This window comes from Staurois parvus, unplaced genomic scaffold (assembly GCF_062004578.1).
Source record: "Staurois parvus isolate SC_StPar_1 unplaced genomic scaffold, SC_StPar_1.0 ptg000169l, whole genome shotgun sequence".
NCBI lineage: Eukaryota > Metazoa > Chordata > Amphibia > Anura > Ranidae > Staurois > Staurois parvus.
The window spans coordinates 4631842-4649297 of NW_028317965.1; the positions used below are offsets into that span (position 1 = coordinate 4631842).

At 43.4% G+C, this 17456-nt stretch overlaps 1 protein-coding gene across 15 annotated transcripts in view; it reads right to left on the minus strand.

Moving 5' to 3' along the window:
• NRXN1 (neurexin 1) overlaps positions 1 to 17456 on the minus strand; it is a 2017115-nt gene that overhangs the window by 1001525 nt on the left and 998134 nt on the right. The window lies entirely within an intron of this gene.

A 17456-nucleotide genomic window follows, 5' to 3' on the forward strand; every position in this document is an offset into this window, starting at 1 on the left:
AATGGGCACTCTGTTGGGGACTGTCAAGGTCCTACCTTTTCCCAGAGGTTGTTACTCCATGTGCTGGCATCCATCTTGGATTTCTGCTGAGCATGGTGGGAATGTTTTATGCCTTCAGGTCTCTGAGGTCCATCCCCCAGAGGGGTGTGGCTGAGTACATATAAGCCTGTGGTCCGCACATGCTCTTTGCACTTGTGTCTTGTGTCTTTGTCTTGCTACAGCTCTGTGTATACGCTCGTGACTCTTCTGGTATTTGACTCGGCTTGTGACTAAGACCATTCTCTGTGTTTTCCTTCGATCTGACCTTCCGTTGCTGAACCCGGCCCATGACCCGTTATTCTCTGTCTACTGTTCTGTACCGTTTTGTCCCCTTGTTGTTGACCCGGCCTGCCTGACTACGCTATTGTCATTCTCACCAGCTACACGCCATTGGCGGCGGCCATTACCGCAGCCGGGGTGTCTCGGAGGCCACGACCTGGTTCCTGGCTGCGTCAAGTCCATCCCCACCATCAGGGGCCCTGGTGAAGGGCAGCCTGGGACTTAGACTCCGCGCCCTGAGGGACTTCGGTTTGTTGGTGGTGGTTGTCGTCAGCCAGTGCGTTACCCTGCCACTAGGCCTACCTGTCCGTTCCACAGCCCTGCCCTGACAGGGACCCTGATGTAAGGGGACAGTTTGATGGGAATCCTGATGTAAGGAGGACTCTGTTAGAGACCTCAGGTAAGGGGGCACTCTGATAGGGATCCTAAGGTAAGTGGGGACTCTGTTGGGGACTCTGATGTAAGGGGGAACTCTTTTGGGGACCCTGATATAAGGGGGAACTGTGATGTGGATCCTGATGTAAGGGGGGACTCTGTTAGGGACCCTGATGTAAGGGGGGACTCTGTTTGGGGCCCTCAAGTAAGGTGAAGGCCTTTGTTTGGGGACCCTGATGTAATGGGGCACTCTAATGTAGACCCTAATCTGAGGAGGGACTCTGTTGGGGACCCTGATGTAAGGTAGCATTTTGATGGAGATCCTGATGTAAGCTGATATAAAAGGGGGTTCTGTTGAGGGCCCTGATGTAAGAGGGCAATCTGATGGGGACCCTGAAGTAAGGTGAAGGGCTCTGTTTTGGGACCTTGATGTAAGAGGGCACTCTAATGCAGACCCTAATCTTAGGGGGGACTCTGTTGGGGACCTTGATGTAGGGCAGCATTTGGATGTGGATCCTGATATAAGCTGATGTAAGGGGGCTGAGGTAAGGGGGCACTCTGTTGGGGACCTTTCTAGACCCAATTTTCAAGTGGGTCTAGAACCCACTTGAAAGCCCTTACAGAACTCTAAAGTGATGTTCTGTAAGGGCTTTTAAAGTATTACCTATGGGCACACACAATTTGAAGCCTTGACATGTTGTGTATCTATTTATTCGGTGTAACCTCATCTTTAATAGTCTACCAGCAAATTGGGTAACATATTGCATTTGCATGCTCTAAAATTAACTTTATTGTATTTGTTACAGAAATTTTTCATTTCACAAACCGTTGTGCTAATATCATGTAACATGGAAAATTGCAGCTACCCCTGTTTTTTTCTCTAGGGTGTCTTCATTCTAAAAATATATAAATGTTTGGGGATTTTAACTCATCTGCAGGCCTAAAATGACTCTTTAAACATGTGTGCATAAAAAAAAAAAAAAAGCAAAAATGGCTTTGGCAATGGAAGGGTTGAAGGAAGGATAGTAGGGTTTAGTTTCACTATAGGTAGAAGTGATATTAAAGGAAATTGTTTTAAAAACAAAAACAACAAACACGTCCTACTTACCTGCTCTGTGCAATAGTTTTGCACAGAGCATCACCAATCCTCCTCTTCTCGAGTACCGCGCCAGTGCTCCTGGTCCCTCCCTCCTGCCGTGTGCCCCCAGAGCAAGCAGCTTGCTATGGAGGCACCTGAGCAGGCTCACACCCGAGCTGTTGCTCTGCCTGTCCATTCACACACAAAGCTGCAACTCAACCCGGCCCCCCTTTCACCTCATTGGCTCACTGGCTGTTATTGATAGCTAATGGCTGCTGCTGGTGCCCCAGCCAATGAGGATGGAGAAACCCAGGACAGCTGAGGCTCTCGTGCATATCACTTGATTGCGATGGGCTCAGGTAAGTATTAGGGGGCTGATGCACACAGAAGGTTTTTTCATCTTTATGCATAGAATGCATGAAGGTAAAAAAAACCTTGAGCCTTTGCAACCACTTTAATAATAAATAGTATATTTCGACACCTTTGTGCCACTGTAGGTGGAAAAATTATTTGGCTGCACTGGCTTTTTTTTTTTTTACCAGCTCCAAGTTTTAAAACAATACCAAAATTTTAATTCAATCTGAGTATTTTCTTTGCTCCTCTCTCTGGCATGTTTTTAGGTTTGCTGGATTTTTAAGTGCATAAGAAAATTAGCCTCTTCCAAGAGCTTATTTGAACCGTGTTTTAGGAAAATGCTGCCATAGTGTGTTAGGCTAGGTGTCTGGGATCTGTGCGGGTATACATGAGCAGTCTAAGTTTGATTGATGGATTCCTCTATTGTGTACCAGAAGCACCGCAGAGATTCTGCATGGCAAAGTCTTATGTCACTTTCTGTATAGCAAGAACTAGAAGACAGAGGCTCATCATGTCTTAAAGTCTAATTACATCTTCCAGAGCCAGAAGGAGTAATAGGAATTCCATAAAACCAAGTTACTCTGGATTTCTAAGGCAGCACAGTTTATTAAAGCAACTCTGGTTCCTTTTGTGTCACTCACTGAGATTCAGAAAGAAAAAGCTATACATTTTCATATTATAATATGCAACGTACTTGGCACTGCTGCCAAAGGTAGTGTGCAACCTCACACAGGAACCTGAGACCTCCTTCTACCTATGGTGAAAATTATAGCGTTTAACATTGTTGAGGAAAACACCATCAATTTTCTATTTTAGCCCATTTACATTCCCTTAAATGTCCAGTAAACGTAAATTACGGCCTTACATTATAAAATATTATAAAAAAAATCACAGACTGCGATCTTAAGGTTTATTAAAATTCAGATAGAACTCCGGCCATTTCTTCAGTCTTGTGTATTTTTTTTTTAATTGGCTTCGTATTCGTTTTATATGTAAAGATTTAAAATCTCTAGGACTGGAAAGTAGCACTCACCCCCAAAGGGGCCACTGATTTCCATAGGTTCACACAACACACAGCAACAGTCCCGCACTCTGGTTCAATGATCAGTCTAGGGGGATTGCCTTTTTAGATTTCTTTCTGAATAAACTTGGGTGGGATGCAGGGACCTGTGGGATACTCCATCGACACTCTAACGCAGTAGGAGGACATTCTTCACTCTGGTCAGTGCTTGTTAGAATAGTCCCTCCCGTCAAAGCCAAGGAGATGAGCAGCACTAAGACGTTATAAGAGTTGTCAAAGTCCAAGCAATTTTGTCACTTGTGTGCAAAAGGGGAACAACAGCAAATAGTCACTAGGATCCTAGACTCAGGTCTGTATTCACAATGTCCCTGGATACTTGAATGCCTCCTTCCAATATAAGCCAGAAAGTGACCTATGAGTTCTCCAAACCAGATTTCCAGTGCAACCCCGTGATTAATTGCAAAGATTCTCAAAAAAGATAGGCCCCAGCTCTAAACTAGTGGGAACCTTGATGAGCCAATGTAGAATTTAAGCTTGGCTTCCCAGAAGGGCAGCAGCCCTTCAGGCTGGGAATGTCTCCTCCTGGATAAGGAAAAAGCTGCCCAGGCCCCAGACTATTTACGTACTCCATAGCAAGCTACTGGACACCCTCCACTAGGGATTGGCTGAGAGAACAGAAATATTCAGGCTGCTGATTTGCCTTTTCCATCCCACTACATTCTAGAATCCACCAGAAGGCAGGGGGGAGAAATCAAACCTGCTGCCAGTGAAGCGGAGAACAGTCTAAAGCAATCACAAACTGCTGGACTCATTACGGAGAAGCCAAAAAGAATGATTTACCTAATCATCCTAGCAACCTACATAGAAGGCTGCTACAGGAGTTTAAACCTTTTTACAGACCCCCATTGTCAAAGGTCTGCCCTATTAGGTACCAGTATGAATTTAAAGAATAGCTTAGTTTTACATAGCAAATGAATAGCCAGGAACAGAACAACTGAAAGAAACTCAAATTACTTTTCACTTTCATTTATATGTGGTACCAGCTGGTGTCCCCTTTAAGCCCGCAGGATGTCACTCCATTTCTCCTCTCTGTCAGTGACAAAGCACAGACAAATAGGAAGACACAGGAGGACTTGGATTGGCTGCTGTCACAGACATTTACAAATGCTGGCCCCTATCAATTGGGGAAAGAGAAAAGCCCCTCTCACCACCACAACATGAGTACGAGAAAGATGAGCTTGGGCAAAGGTGGGCACAAGGTCTTGAGGCCTCTGGGTGTCTGCTGGCAACCCAGAGACAAGATTAAGCAGCCAGAAAACCTGCAGGATGGATCTGTGTGCTGTGATGGGCAGGGAGTGTGCTGAGCCCAGGCAGGAGCTGCTGTGGGAGGGCCACATGCTGCTGTGCTGCTGAGAGAGACAGTACCACACAATGCTGCTGTGTATTGTGCTACTGATCCAGATCTGCAAGGGAAGGAAAAGACTACTAGGCTGCTGGGACAGAGCTGCTGTGCTGAGAACCAGGGGCGGACTGACAACTCATGGGGCCCCCGGGCAATAGGGGATTATGGGGACCATGTGTCCTCGCCCACACCCAAAAAAGCCTATGAAGGTACCAGGGGCATCTCATGGGTCCCCCTACTGACCCTGGGCCCTCGGGCAGTGCTAAATGGTCAGTCCGCCCCTGCTGAGAACTAAGCTGCAAGAGAGCTTCAGTGGAAGAGCACTATAGGGCAGTGCCAAACAAAGAGGATTTTTATTTTTTACAGGTACTTATATATCACCATCAATCTACGCAGCACTTTACATATATATTGTACATTCACATCAGTCCCTAACCCTCAAGGGGCATACAATCTAAGGTCCCTAACCAACATTCATACATACTAGGGCCAATTTAGACAGGATCCAATTAACCTACCAGCATGTCTTTGGAGTGTGGAAGGAAACCCACGCAGGCACAGGGAGAACATGCAAGCTCCAGGCAGGTGGTGCTGCGGTTGGGATTTGAACCAGCGACCCTAGTACTACCAGGCGGAGGTGCTAGCCATTTAGCCACTGTGCTGCCCGATCACCAAAGAGTGCAAGCTTGAGAAGGAGGTCCATGGTTGCTGGTTTCCTGACTTTCCCAGAAGCTGTGAATCTACATCCTTTCTGTCTATGGGATCATCTGATGAGGAACTGCCTGCACCCAGAATTGCTGTGTGGTGACAGGTCTATTGCCCACTACTGCTCCTTTAGGCTGATTTCATCTACCTCTTGGCTACAAAGGGAACAATTCCATAGTGACAAACAGACAGCCTCTTAGCTATCCTGGTGCTGGCAATTTCAACAGATCCTTAGCAGCACTGTCCATAGAGAAGGAAACTGACCTTTTTGTGCAACATCGTTGCATGCAGCAGGTTAAGTCTAACCCAGGGGCGGACTGACAACTCATGGGGCCCCTGGGCAATAGGGGATCATGGGGCCCCTGTGTCCTTGCCCAAACTCAAAAAAGCCTATGAAATGGTACCAGGGGCATCTCATGGGGCCCCCTACTGACCCCGGGCCCTCGGGCAGTGCCCTAGTTTCCAAATGGTCAGTCCGTCCCTGGTCTAACCTCTTTTTTATTTTAACACCAAAAAACAACCAACAATCCTTCAATGAGAAGGGAGCAGGTGCGTGGCTTACCAGTGCTGTGTATGTCTTTTGATGCACACAGCCGGAGTTGGCAGCGTCCGTCCACAAGTGCCTCCTTAGAACTTGGCAGACTAAGGAGGCACTTGGAGGATGGAGGAGTGGACAACGCCAGGAAGCACTGTCCATAGAGAAGGAAAAGGACCTTTTTGTGTAATATCGTTGCATGCAGCAGGGAAATCTAACCTCATATTTATTTTAACACCAAAAAAAAAAATCCTTCAGTAAAAAGGGAGCAGATGCGTGGCTTACCGGCGCTGTGTATGTCTATTGATGCACACAGCTGGGCTTGGCAACATCCATGCACAAGTGCCTCCTTAGAACTTGGCTTTCTAAGGAGGCACTTGGAGGAGGGAGGAGGGGACAATGCCAGGAAGCACTGTCCATAGAGAAGGAAAAGGACCTTTTTGTGTAATATCGTTGCATGCAGCAGGTTAAGTCTAACCTCTTTTTTATTTTAACACTAAAAAAAAAACAACAATTCTTCATTGAAAAGGGAGCAGGTGCGTGGCTTACCAGTGCTGTGTATGTCTATTGATGCACACAGCCGGGCTCGGCAGTGCACAAGTGCCTCCTTAGAACTTGGCTTACTAAGGAGGCACTTGGAGGAGGGAGGAGCGGACAATGCCAGGAAGCACTGTCCATAGAGAAGGAAAAAGGACCTTTTTGGGCAATATCGTTGCATGCAGCAGGTTAAGTCTAACCTCTTTTTTATTTTAACACCAAAAAAAAAATCCTTTAGTATCACTTTAATTTTAATCTCCTTTTTTTTTTTACATACTCTCCACTCTTACGCCTCTGCTCAACCATTGAATCCTCAATGGTACCCTATCCCTTCCATGCACAACAGCAGCAAACAATGCTTGGAGGAGGGAGGAGTGGACAATGCCAGGAAGCACTGTCCATAGAGAAGGAAAAGGACCTTTTTGTGTAATATCGTTGCATGCAGCAGGGAAGTCTAATCTCATATTTATTTTAACACCAAAAAAAATCCTTCAGTGAAAAGGGAGCAGATGCGTGGCTTACCGGCGCTGTGTATGTCTATTGATGCACACAGCTGGGCTTGGCAACATCCATGCACAAGTGCCTCCTTAGAACCTGGCTTACTAAGGAGGCACCTGGAGGAGGGAGGAGCAGACAATGCCAGGAAGCACTGTCCATAGAAAGGAAAAGGACCTTTTTGTTCAATATCGTTGCACGCAGCAGGTAAGTCTAACCTCTTTTTTATTTTAACACCAAAAAAAAAAAACAACAGTCCTTCAGTGAGAAGGAAGCAGGTGTGTGGCTTACTGGTGCTGTGTATGTCTATTGATGCACACAGCCGGCTTGGCAGCATCCGTGAACAAGTACCTCCTTAGAACCTGGCTTACTAAGGAGGCACCTGGAGGAGGGAGGAGCGGACAATGCCAGGAAGCACTGTCCATAGAGAAGGAAAAAGGACCTTTTTGGGCAATATCATTGCATGCAGCAGGTTAAGTCTAACCTCTTTTTTATTTTAACACCAAAAAAAAAATCCTTTAGTATCACTTTAATTTTAATCTCCTTTTTTTTTTTTACATACTCTCCACTCTTACGCCTCTGCTCAACCATTGAATCCTCAATGGTACCCTATCCCTTCCATGCACAACAGCAGCAAACAATGCACAGCAAAGACAATCCCTTTAACAATCCTGAGACTTTTGATTATTGTACAACATCTGAAGCACGTTTGAAAATCTGTAAATTGGATTTGTAAAAAAAAAAAAAAAAAAAAAAAGAAAGAAAGAAAAAAAAACAGAATAAGCAGAATGAGCTTTAAGAAGTGTTGTGTCAACTGCACTAGAGAGATGCATGTCTCGTGTTTATTTGCAAATCAGCATATGCTGTCTGCTCCTGTTTAAATGATGGCAATATGCAAGCAGTTTTTCTTCCCCACTTATCTCCCTTCTGACCATATGCAGTAGCTGTATTTTGCCACAGGGGGGTACACATTGCATACCTAATTGAATGATTTTGTAATTTAGCTGACAGTTTGGTTAAGCCCTCTTCCAGCTTTACTGAGACCAGCAGCGGAACAATCTCCATACATCAAAAATCAGAATCCAATACACACAAAAGAAAAAGCAGAGCCATAACATTGGCGCCGTACTGTATTTGCACAGTCGAAATTGTCACAGCATGGAGAATAATCAAAAACTCTGCTTTGGTTTCTATTATATTTTTCTGCTTGTGTTTTTATTTATTTACGTAATGGCCCAGTGTATCGGCGCCTGCTCTGCCGTACATTCCAAAAATGAACTGTGACAGACACGGTTTTGGTTGGTGACCTACCACCTTTAAGATTAGGCTTGTCCAGGAGTTAAACGCAAAAAACAAGTCACTGGGGAATTGAACAATATTACTTGATGAAATAGAAGTCGCAGGCTGAAATTGGCTCTTTATTCTGCTACGTTGATACATTTACTGGAAACTACAGGCCATTTCAGCCATGTGTATATTTCATTTTACCTTGAAATGACTTTTCTCCTTCTCCTCGGCTGAACTTAAAATTGCATATGTTACTTTACAGTATTTGGTCTTTGTGTTTAAGGGCAATGGTTATTCAGTAATAATGGACAAAGGGGCTAAAAACATGCATACATCCTACATTCTAGGAGGAGAACAATGGGGGGAGTCAACGATGGAGAAGGATCTGGGTGTTCTAGTAGATCATAGACGTAAAACGAATATTCACCCTCAATATGATGTTGTTTTCCTCACCACCATGCAATTTGGGCTTTTCTCTTATTATTTTAATTTTTTAAAAATAGAAAACCTCTTGCCCACCTCCCATGCATGTCATTCGCCTAAGCAAATGACGTGCACTTAGCCCACTGTGCCCTCCTCTTTTCTCAAAGAAGGACTATGACTTCTCGGATATGTGATGTACATATCCCAGGAGCTATAGTCCTCTACTGAGAAAGGAGTAGGAGGGTTGCCTAAGCAAATGACGTGCACTTGGCCCACTGTGCCCTCCTCCTTTCTCGAAGAAGGACTATGACTTCTGGGATATGTGATGTACATATCCCAGGAGCTATAGTCCTCCACTGAGAAAGGAGTAGGAGGGTTGCCTAAGCAAATGACGTGCACTTGGCCCACTGTGCCCTCCTCCTTTCTCAAAGAAGGACTATGACTTCTGGGATATGTGATGTACATATCCCAGGAGCTATAGTCCTCCACTGAGAAAGGAGTAGGAGGGTTGTCTAAGCAAATGACGTGCACTTGGCCCACTGTGCCCTCCTCCTTTCTCAAAGAAGGACTATGGCTTCTGGGATATGTGATGTACACATCTCAGGAGCTATAGTCCTCCACTGAGAAAAGAATAGGAGAGTTGCCTAAGCAAATGACGTGCACTTGGCCCACTGTGCCCTCCTCTTTTCTCAAAGAAGGACTATGACTTCTTGGATATGTGATGTACATATCCCAGGAGCTATAGTCCTCCACTGAGAAAAGAGTAGGAGGGTTGCCTAAGCAAATGACGTGCACTTGGCCCACTGTGCCCTCCTCTTTTCTCAAAGAAGGACTATGACTTCTTGGATATGTGATGTACATATCCCAGGAGCTATAGTCCTCCACTGAGAAAAGAGTAGGAGGGTTGCCTAAGCAAATGACGTGCACTTGGCCCACTGTGCCCTCCTCCTTTCTCAAAGAAGGACTATGGCTTCTGGGATATGTGATGTACATATCCCAGGAGCTATAGTCCTCCTCTGAGAAAGGAGTAAGAGGGTTGAGTGGTGTGTCATCAGGAGAGCCACCAGTTGAATCCAGAAGAAACGAGAGCTTCCTGATCACCAAAGAAAAGGTGGTGGTACAGGACCAAGAAGGGTGCAGAAAATAATCAGATCTCAGAGAGACAATACTGAATCCTGGATGGCAAAGACTTCTGATGATTGTACCTGTGTGAGTTTGGAGACACAGGCTAGAAACCTCTGCTGCTAGCTGGGCTCCGTGCTTCTCTGTTATGGACACGTGTGCTGAATTTTATTGATTATATGCACCAAAGAGACATATAGGATGGGGATAGCCTGAAGGGATCCTTTCTATTTATATTGGTTGTCCAACACCTTTCCTCTGCTTGAGACTTATGGTGGATACACATCTCCAGGCCATTATATTCATGCGTTTATGACTCTTATGATTAGCTTAAGGGTCCATATGTTCCGGCAAGAGTCCTACTAATATTTGGTGGTGGTGCACTTGTTTTATTTGAAAACACGCAGTGTTTGATTACACGTTATCAGAATATTGTGACTTTTCTCTACATTTTTTTCTATTCGGACTTGATTTGGGACTATATGTTGATGTTTTTTATACTTTTTTCTTTATTTATGTACACATTGTAATCAATGATGGTTTACGCGGCAATTTATTTATGGTTATACAATACTGGATCTGCTTGGTAGGTACCTTAACTGTGCAAGTATAATACATAAGGGGGGATATGATCGCCATATATAATACATAAGGGGGGATATGATCTCCATGTATAATACATAAGGGGGGGATATGATCTCCATGTATAATACATAAGGGGGGGGGGGTATGATCACCATGTATAATACATAAGGGGGATATGATCTCCATGTATAATACATAAGGGGGGGATATGATCTCCATGTATAATACATAAGGGGGATATGATCTCCATGTATAATACATAAGGGGGATATGATCTCCATGTATAATACATAAGGGGGGATATGATCACCATGTATAATACATAAGGGGGGATATGATCTCCATGTATAATACATAAGGGGGGATATGATCTCCATGTATAATACATAAGGGGGGATATGATCTCCATGTATAATGTATAAGGGGGGATATGATCTCCATGTATAATACATAAGGGGGATATGATCTCCATGTATAATACATAAGGGGGGATATGATCTCCATGTATAATACATAAGGGGGATATGATCTCCATGTATAATACATAAGGGGGGATATGATCTCCATGTATAATACATAAGGGGGATATGATCACCATGTATAATACATAAGGGGGGATATGATCTCTATATATAATACATAAGGGAGGGATATGATCTCCATGTATAATACATAAGGGGGGGATATGATCTACATGTATAATACATAAGGGGGGATATGATCTCCATGTATAATACATAAGGGGGGGATATGATCTCCATGTATAATACATAAGGGGGGATATGATCTCCACGTATAACACATAAGTCTTTCCTATAGTGAGCTCACTTTCAAGTCATTACAGAAGACAAGGGGTCACTCTTTATGTCTGGAGGAAAAGAGATTTAACCTCCACATACGGAAAGGCTTCTTCACAGTAAGAGCTGTGAAAATGTGGAATAGACTCCCTCAAGAACTAGTTCTGGCTGGTTCGGTAGATTGTTTAAAACAGAACTGGATGCATTCCTAAATGCATAAAATATAACTGGATACTAACACTTATAGGTAATAATACCAGGGGTATTCCCTCGCTGGAGCACAGTAGATCATGCTTTATTTATTTATTTATTTATTTATTTATGTATTGTCTCTCTGGATTAACTGTGGGCATGTAGTTCTGTAATTGGAGGTTTTCTATTTATTTTATTCTTTATTGCTTTAACTTGATGGACCTTTGTCTTTTTTCAACCTGACTAACTATGTATCTATTAAAAAGAAAATAAGGAAGGTGTCAGACTTTGCTCCCGACCTATCAAAGCATATTATTGTAGATTGCTACACAGAGGATCTATATCCATACTCATAGACAGATATTCACACACAGGCTACATTGTATAGGTATGGAATTTTCATAACCTATTAATAATGGTGGTTTGGTGTAGAATATTCTGGCTAATGTTTAAACACCAAGGGGTTGGAGGGGGTCTATCTATTGAAATAAAAAGTGTGCATGACTGTTTTTAAAGAAGACTGTAATAAACTTCAGTTTTTAAAAAAGCCCCACCCAACCATTTGCAAGAGGGGGTAGTGTAGTGCACACGAGCGGATCCTTGTGTGCATGCCCATGAGTTTTCTGCAGCAGTCATCACATTAGATTCCACATGCTACTGCTTGAAATACAGAAGTGTATTTCAACACAGTGCATACAACTGAATTTTTGTTTTAATAAGCTTTTCCCTTGATGCATGCACATTTCATTGCCTAGTCAGCCCAACAAAATTATTCTTTATTTCAAATAAACGTCAATCTTGTTGGTCTGGAACCAAGATGTTGCACGTTTACTGGTGTGTTTGGGGTCGTTGTCTTGTTGGAACGCCCATTTCAAGGGCATTTCCTCTTCAGCATAAGGCAGCATGACCTCTTCAAGTATTCTGATGTATTCAAACTGATCCATGATCCCTGGTATGCGATAAATAGGCCCAACACCGTAGTATGAGAAACATCCCCATATCATGATGCTTGCACCACCATGTTTCACTGTCTTCACAGTGTACTGTGGCTTGAATTCAGTGTTTGGGAGTCGTCTGACAAACTGTCTCCGGCCACTAGACCCAAAAAGAACAATCTTACTTTCATCAGTCCACAAAATGTTGCACCATTTCTCTTTACGCCAGTCAATGTGCTCTTTGGCAAATTGTAACCTCTTCAGCACATGTCTTTTTTTCAACAGTGGGACTTTGCGGGGGCTTCTTGCAGATAGCTTGGCTTCACATAGGCGTCTTCTAATTGTAACAGTCCTCACAGGGAACTTTACACCTTCTTTGATCTTCCTGGAGCTGATTGTTGGCTGAGTCCTTGCCATTTTGGCTATTCTTCTATCCATTCGAATGGTAGTTTTTCACTTTCTTCACTGATGAAGTCACGAGGTGGGCGTGGCGCAACGCGTCGGTACGTGGGGAGGAGCTTCCGGTGACGTCATTTCCGGCGTGGGGGCCATATTGGATCACCCTGTTGAGTACACCCATGCAGTACACCCATAGCATGTGGTAAAAAGCTGGAAAACTTGTGGGCAAATGTGAGTGTAATACTTATTGTCGTTTTAAATTTGATGCAATAAAAACCGGTTGCACTATGGAGGGTCTCTGCTTGTGTCTTATCATGATCCTGTGAGGAGCTGGCTGTTAGTCTGTTGGAGTCTGGAGACGTGAGGGGAAAGCCTGAGAGGGACCCATTCTGATCGGATCACTTGATCCTCAAAGCGTGTTGACCCTGTGGGGTATAATGAAGGAGTTGAGGGGGTATTTTGGCTGGTAAAGGATTGGCACGTGTGTACCACGTATACGGCACATTATATATTCTTGCATGAAGAGTGAAGTGTGAGGATCATCACAAATTATCGTATTACTATTATATCATTTTGGACTTTTTGAATTGATTATTTGTTCACTAATTTTGTGCACCAGAATACATATTGTTTCACAATGTGCAAATAGGAGCGTGTTTGTCACTTTTTTTCACTAAATATTATCCGTGAGGGAATTCACGTATGACACAACTATTTTATTATTTATGTATTGATTTATCACCTTGGATATGTAGGGGATGCATATAGAGTTTGTGCATTTTAACATGTAATTTGTTAGTATTATTAGCGCTACACTATTTATTTTAATTGTAAGGAGTCATGACCGTCTTCCCACACTAAACATGCCAGCACAAGGGACTCGGAGACCAACAAAGAACCGGGTAAGAGCGACACTGGATCCTTGGACAGGTGAGTATCCTTTTATTAAAAGTCAACAGCTACAATATTTTTACTTTTTTTTCTTTTTAGGGTGAAAATTCTCTAAATGAAGATTAAAAAAATCTAGGACAGCAGGGATATTTTTATATTACTTTACATTATACATTAAATTCCATACAGGTACCTCAAACAACATTTTTTCCATGACACAAAACAAAAATCAACAAAACCACCCAGGGTGCTTTGTTTGTAGTTACTGCTGACAATCAGAATTTTAGATAAGTCCTCAGTGATGACTCTTGAATGTGAAAGACAACATGGTGTGCTTATTATGTTGTGCCTTTGTTCCTGCCTAACGATGATGATTTTCAGGAAGTAAGAGTAGTATAGAACTGCTGCTATAAGTATTCTGTGCCTGTGACATTACATTGTTACGCCTTAGCAGCATTGTTAGAGGATTGACAGCGTTTGACGTGAATACATTCTTCTGGTTTATATTGAAAATTTTAACTAAATCTACTGAAAAACTTTATAGAAAACTGAATTTTCTTTTGGAGTGAGGGTGATGTGAGGGTATTATATATTTTTTTCAAATAATGTGCAGGATTGTTACACATATATATACAGTTGCAAGAAAAAGTATGTGAACCCCTTGGGATTACGTGGAGTTTTGCATGAATTGGGCCTAAAATGTGCTCTGAACGTCATCAAAGTCACAACAATAGAAGGACACAGTCTGCTGAACATAATACTACACAAACATTAGATGTTGCCATGGTTTAATTGCACATAACATGTACACATTCACAGCGCAGGGAGGAAAAAATATGTGAACCTTTGGACTTAATAACTGGTTGACCCTCCTTTGGCAGCAATAACCTCAACCAAACGTTTCCTGTAGTTGCAGATCAGACCTGCACAACGATCTGGAGTCATTTTGGACCACTCCTCTTCACAAAACTGTTTCAGTGTAGCAATATTCTTGGGATGTCTGGTGTGAATCGCTCTCTTAAGGTCATGCCACAGTATTTCAATCGGGTTGAGGTCAGGACTCTGACTGGGCCACTCCAGAAGGCGTATTCTGTGCTGTTGCAGCCATTGTTTTGTTGAATTACTTGTATGCTTTGGGTCATTGTCCTGTTGCATCACCCATCCTCTGCGGAGCTTCAGTTGGCGGACAGATGGTTGTACGTTTTCCTGCAAAATGTCTTGATAAACTCTGGAATTCATTTTCCCATCAATGACAACAATCCATCCAGGCCCTGAGGCAGCAAAGCAGCCCCAAACCATGATGCTCCCTCCGCCATGTTTCACAGTGGGGATGAGGTTTTGATGTTGGTGTGCTGTGCCTTTTTTTCTCCACACATAGTGTTGTGTGTTCTTCCCAAACAACCCAATCTTGGTGTCATCTGTCCACAGTATATTTTGCCAGTAGTGCTGTGGAACATCCAGGTGCTCTTTTGCAAACTTCAAACGTGCTGCAATATTCTTTTTGGACAGCAATGGCTTCCTCCGTGGTGTCCTCCCATGTACTCCATTCTTGTTTAATGTTTTCCTTATTGTAGATGTGTCAACAAAAATGTTAGCATGTGCCAGAGATTTCTGTAGGTCTTTAGCTGACACTCTGGGATTCTTCTTTACCTCATGCAGCATTCTGCGCTGTGCTCTTGCAGTCATTTTTACAGGACGACCACGCCTAGGGAGAGTAGCAACAGTGCTAAACTTTCTCCATTTGTAGACAGTCTGTCTTACCGTGGATCCATGAACATCAAGGCTTTTGGAGATACTTCTGTAACCCTTTCCAGCTTCATGCAAGTCAACAATTCTTGATCGTAGGTCTTCTGAGAGCTCTTTTCTGCGAGGCATGGTTCACATCAGACAGTGCTTCTTGAAACCAGTAAACCCAAAACAGGTGTGTTTTTTTTAAGGGCAGGACAGCTGTCAGCAACACATCCAATCTCATCACACTGATTGGAGTCAAGGTTGGCTCACTCCTGGCTCCAATTAGCTCTGGGAGAAGTCATTAAGCTAGGGCCTCACATACTTTTTCCTCCCTGCACTGTGAATGTTTACATGTTATGTGCAATTAAACCATGGCAACATCTAATGTTTGTGTAGTATTATGTTCAGCAGACTGTGTTCTTCTATTGTTGTGACTTAGATGACGTTCAGAGCACATTTTATGCCCAATTCATGCAAAACTCCACATAATCCCAAGGGGTTCACATACTTTTTCTTGCAACTATATATATATATATATATATATATATATATATATTGCCAACAGTATTGGGACGCCTGCTTTTACACGCACATGAACTTTAATGGTATCCCAGTCTTAGTCCGTAGGGTTCAATATTGAGTTGGCCCCGCCCTTTGCAGCTATAAGAGCTTCAACTCTTCTGGGAAGGCCGTCCACAAGGTTTAGGAGGGTGTCTATGGGAAGGTTTGACCATTCTTCCAGAAGTGCATTTGTGAGGTCAGGCACTGATGTCGGACAAGAAGGCCTGGCTCGCAGCCTTCACTCTAATTTTTCTCAAAGGTGTTCTATCGGGTTGAGGTCAGGACTCTGTGGAGGCCAGTCAAGTTTCTCCACTTCAGACTTGCTCATCCATGTCTTTATGGACCTTGCTTTGTGCACTGGTGCGCAGTCATGTTGGAACAGGAAGGGACCATCCCCAAACTGTTCCCACAAAGTTGGGAGCATGAAATTGTCTAAAATGTCTTGGTATGCTGACGCCTTAAGAGTTCCCTTCACTGGAACTAACGGACTAAGCCCAACCCCTGAAAAATAACCCTACATCATAACCCCCACCCACCAAACTTTACACTTGGCACAATGCAGTCAGGCAAGTACTGTTCTCCTGGCAACCGCCAACCCCAGACACATCCATCAGATTGCCAGAGAAGAGTGATTTGTCACTCTAGAGAACACGTCTCCACTGCTCTGGAGTCCAGTGACGGAGTGCTTTACACCACGGCATCCGACGCTTTGCATTGCACTTGGTGATGTAAGGCTTGGATGCAGCTGCTTGGCCATGGAAACCCATTCCATGAAGCTCTCTACGCACTGTTGTGCTAATCTGAAGGCCACATGAAGTTTGGAGGTCTTTAGCTATTGACTCTGCAGACAGTTGAAGGCTTCTGCACACTGTGCGCTTCAGCATGTGCTGACCCCGCTCTGTCATTTTACATGGCCTACAACGTGGCCTACACTGTTGTTCCCAGTTGCTTCCGTTTTGTTGTGGCAACCTATTATGGTACCACACTTAAATTCACTGAGCTCCTGAGAGCGACCCATTCTTTCGCAAATGTTTGTAGAAGCAGTCTGCATGCCTAGGTGCTTGATTTTATATACCTGTGGCCATGGAGATGGTTGGAATACCTGAATCCAATGATTTGGAGGGATGGCCCAATACGTTTGGCAATATAGTGTATATATATATATATATATATATATACACATACACACACACATATCACAGGCAGATCCATCATTGTCACCATCAGGTAACAGTATTTTATAAAAAATAAATAAAATGTCTTTAAAAATGGCAAAGTTTAGTTTAAAAATAAATATATAGGGCTAGGGATAACATTTACCTTCAATGTGATGTCCTTTGCACTGCTGTATTCTGGTTTAGCAGAAATCTTCCTCTTCCGATGCCCATCCATCCCCAATGCCATGATCTTTCAGTGTGGCAGGAGTTAGTTAGAACTAAGGGAGCTGTGGCGGGCACTCATTAAGAGTGTCTGACTATGGCTGCCCTTTCCGTCCAACTGCCCCACTCATATAAGCAGGTAATAAAGTTTCTATGAATGAAATGTGATCTAAGAATGGAGAATGGAGAATGGGGGGGGGGGGGGGTGATTGAAAGGTGAGCCCCCTCCATCCATAAATTCTGTTTCATTTATTCTGTAGTACCAGCTTTTATGAATGGAGGAACAATGGAAGTTTGTGGCAGCAGGGTTGGGAGGCATCAGAGGAAGAAGATT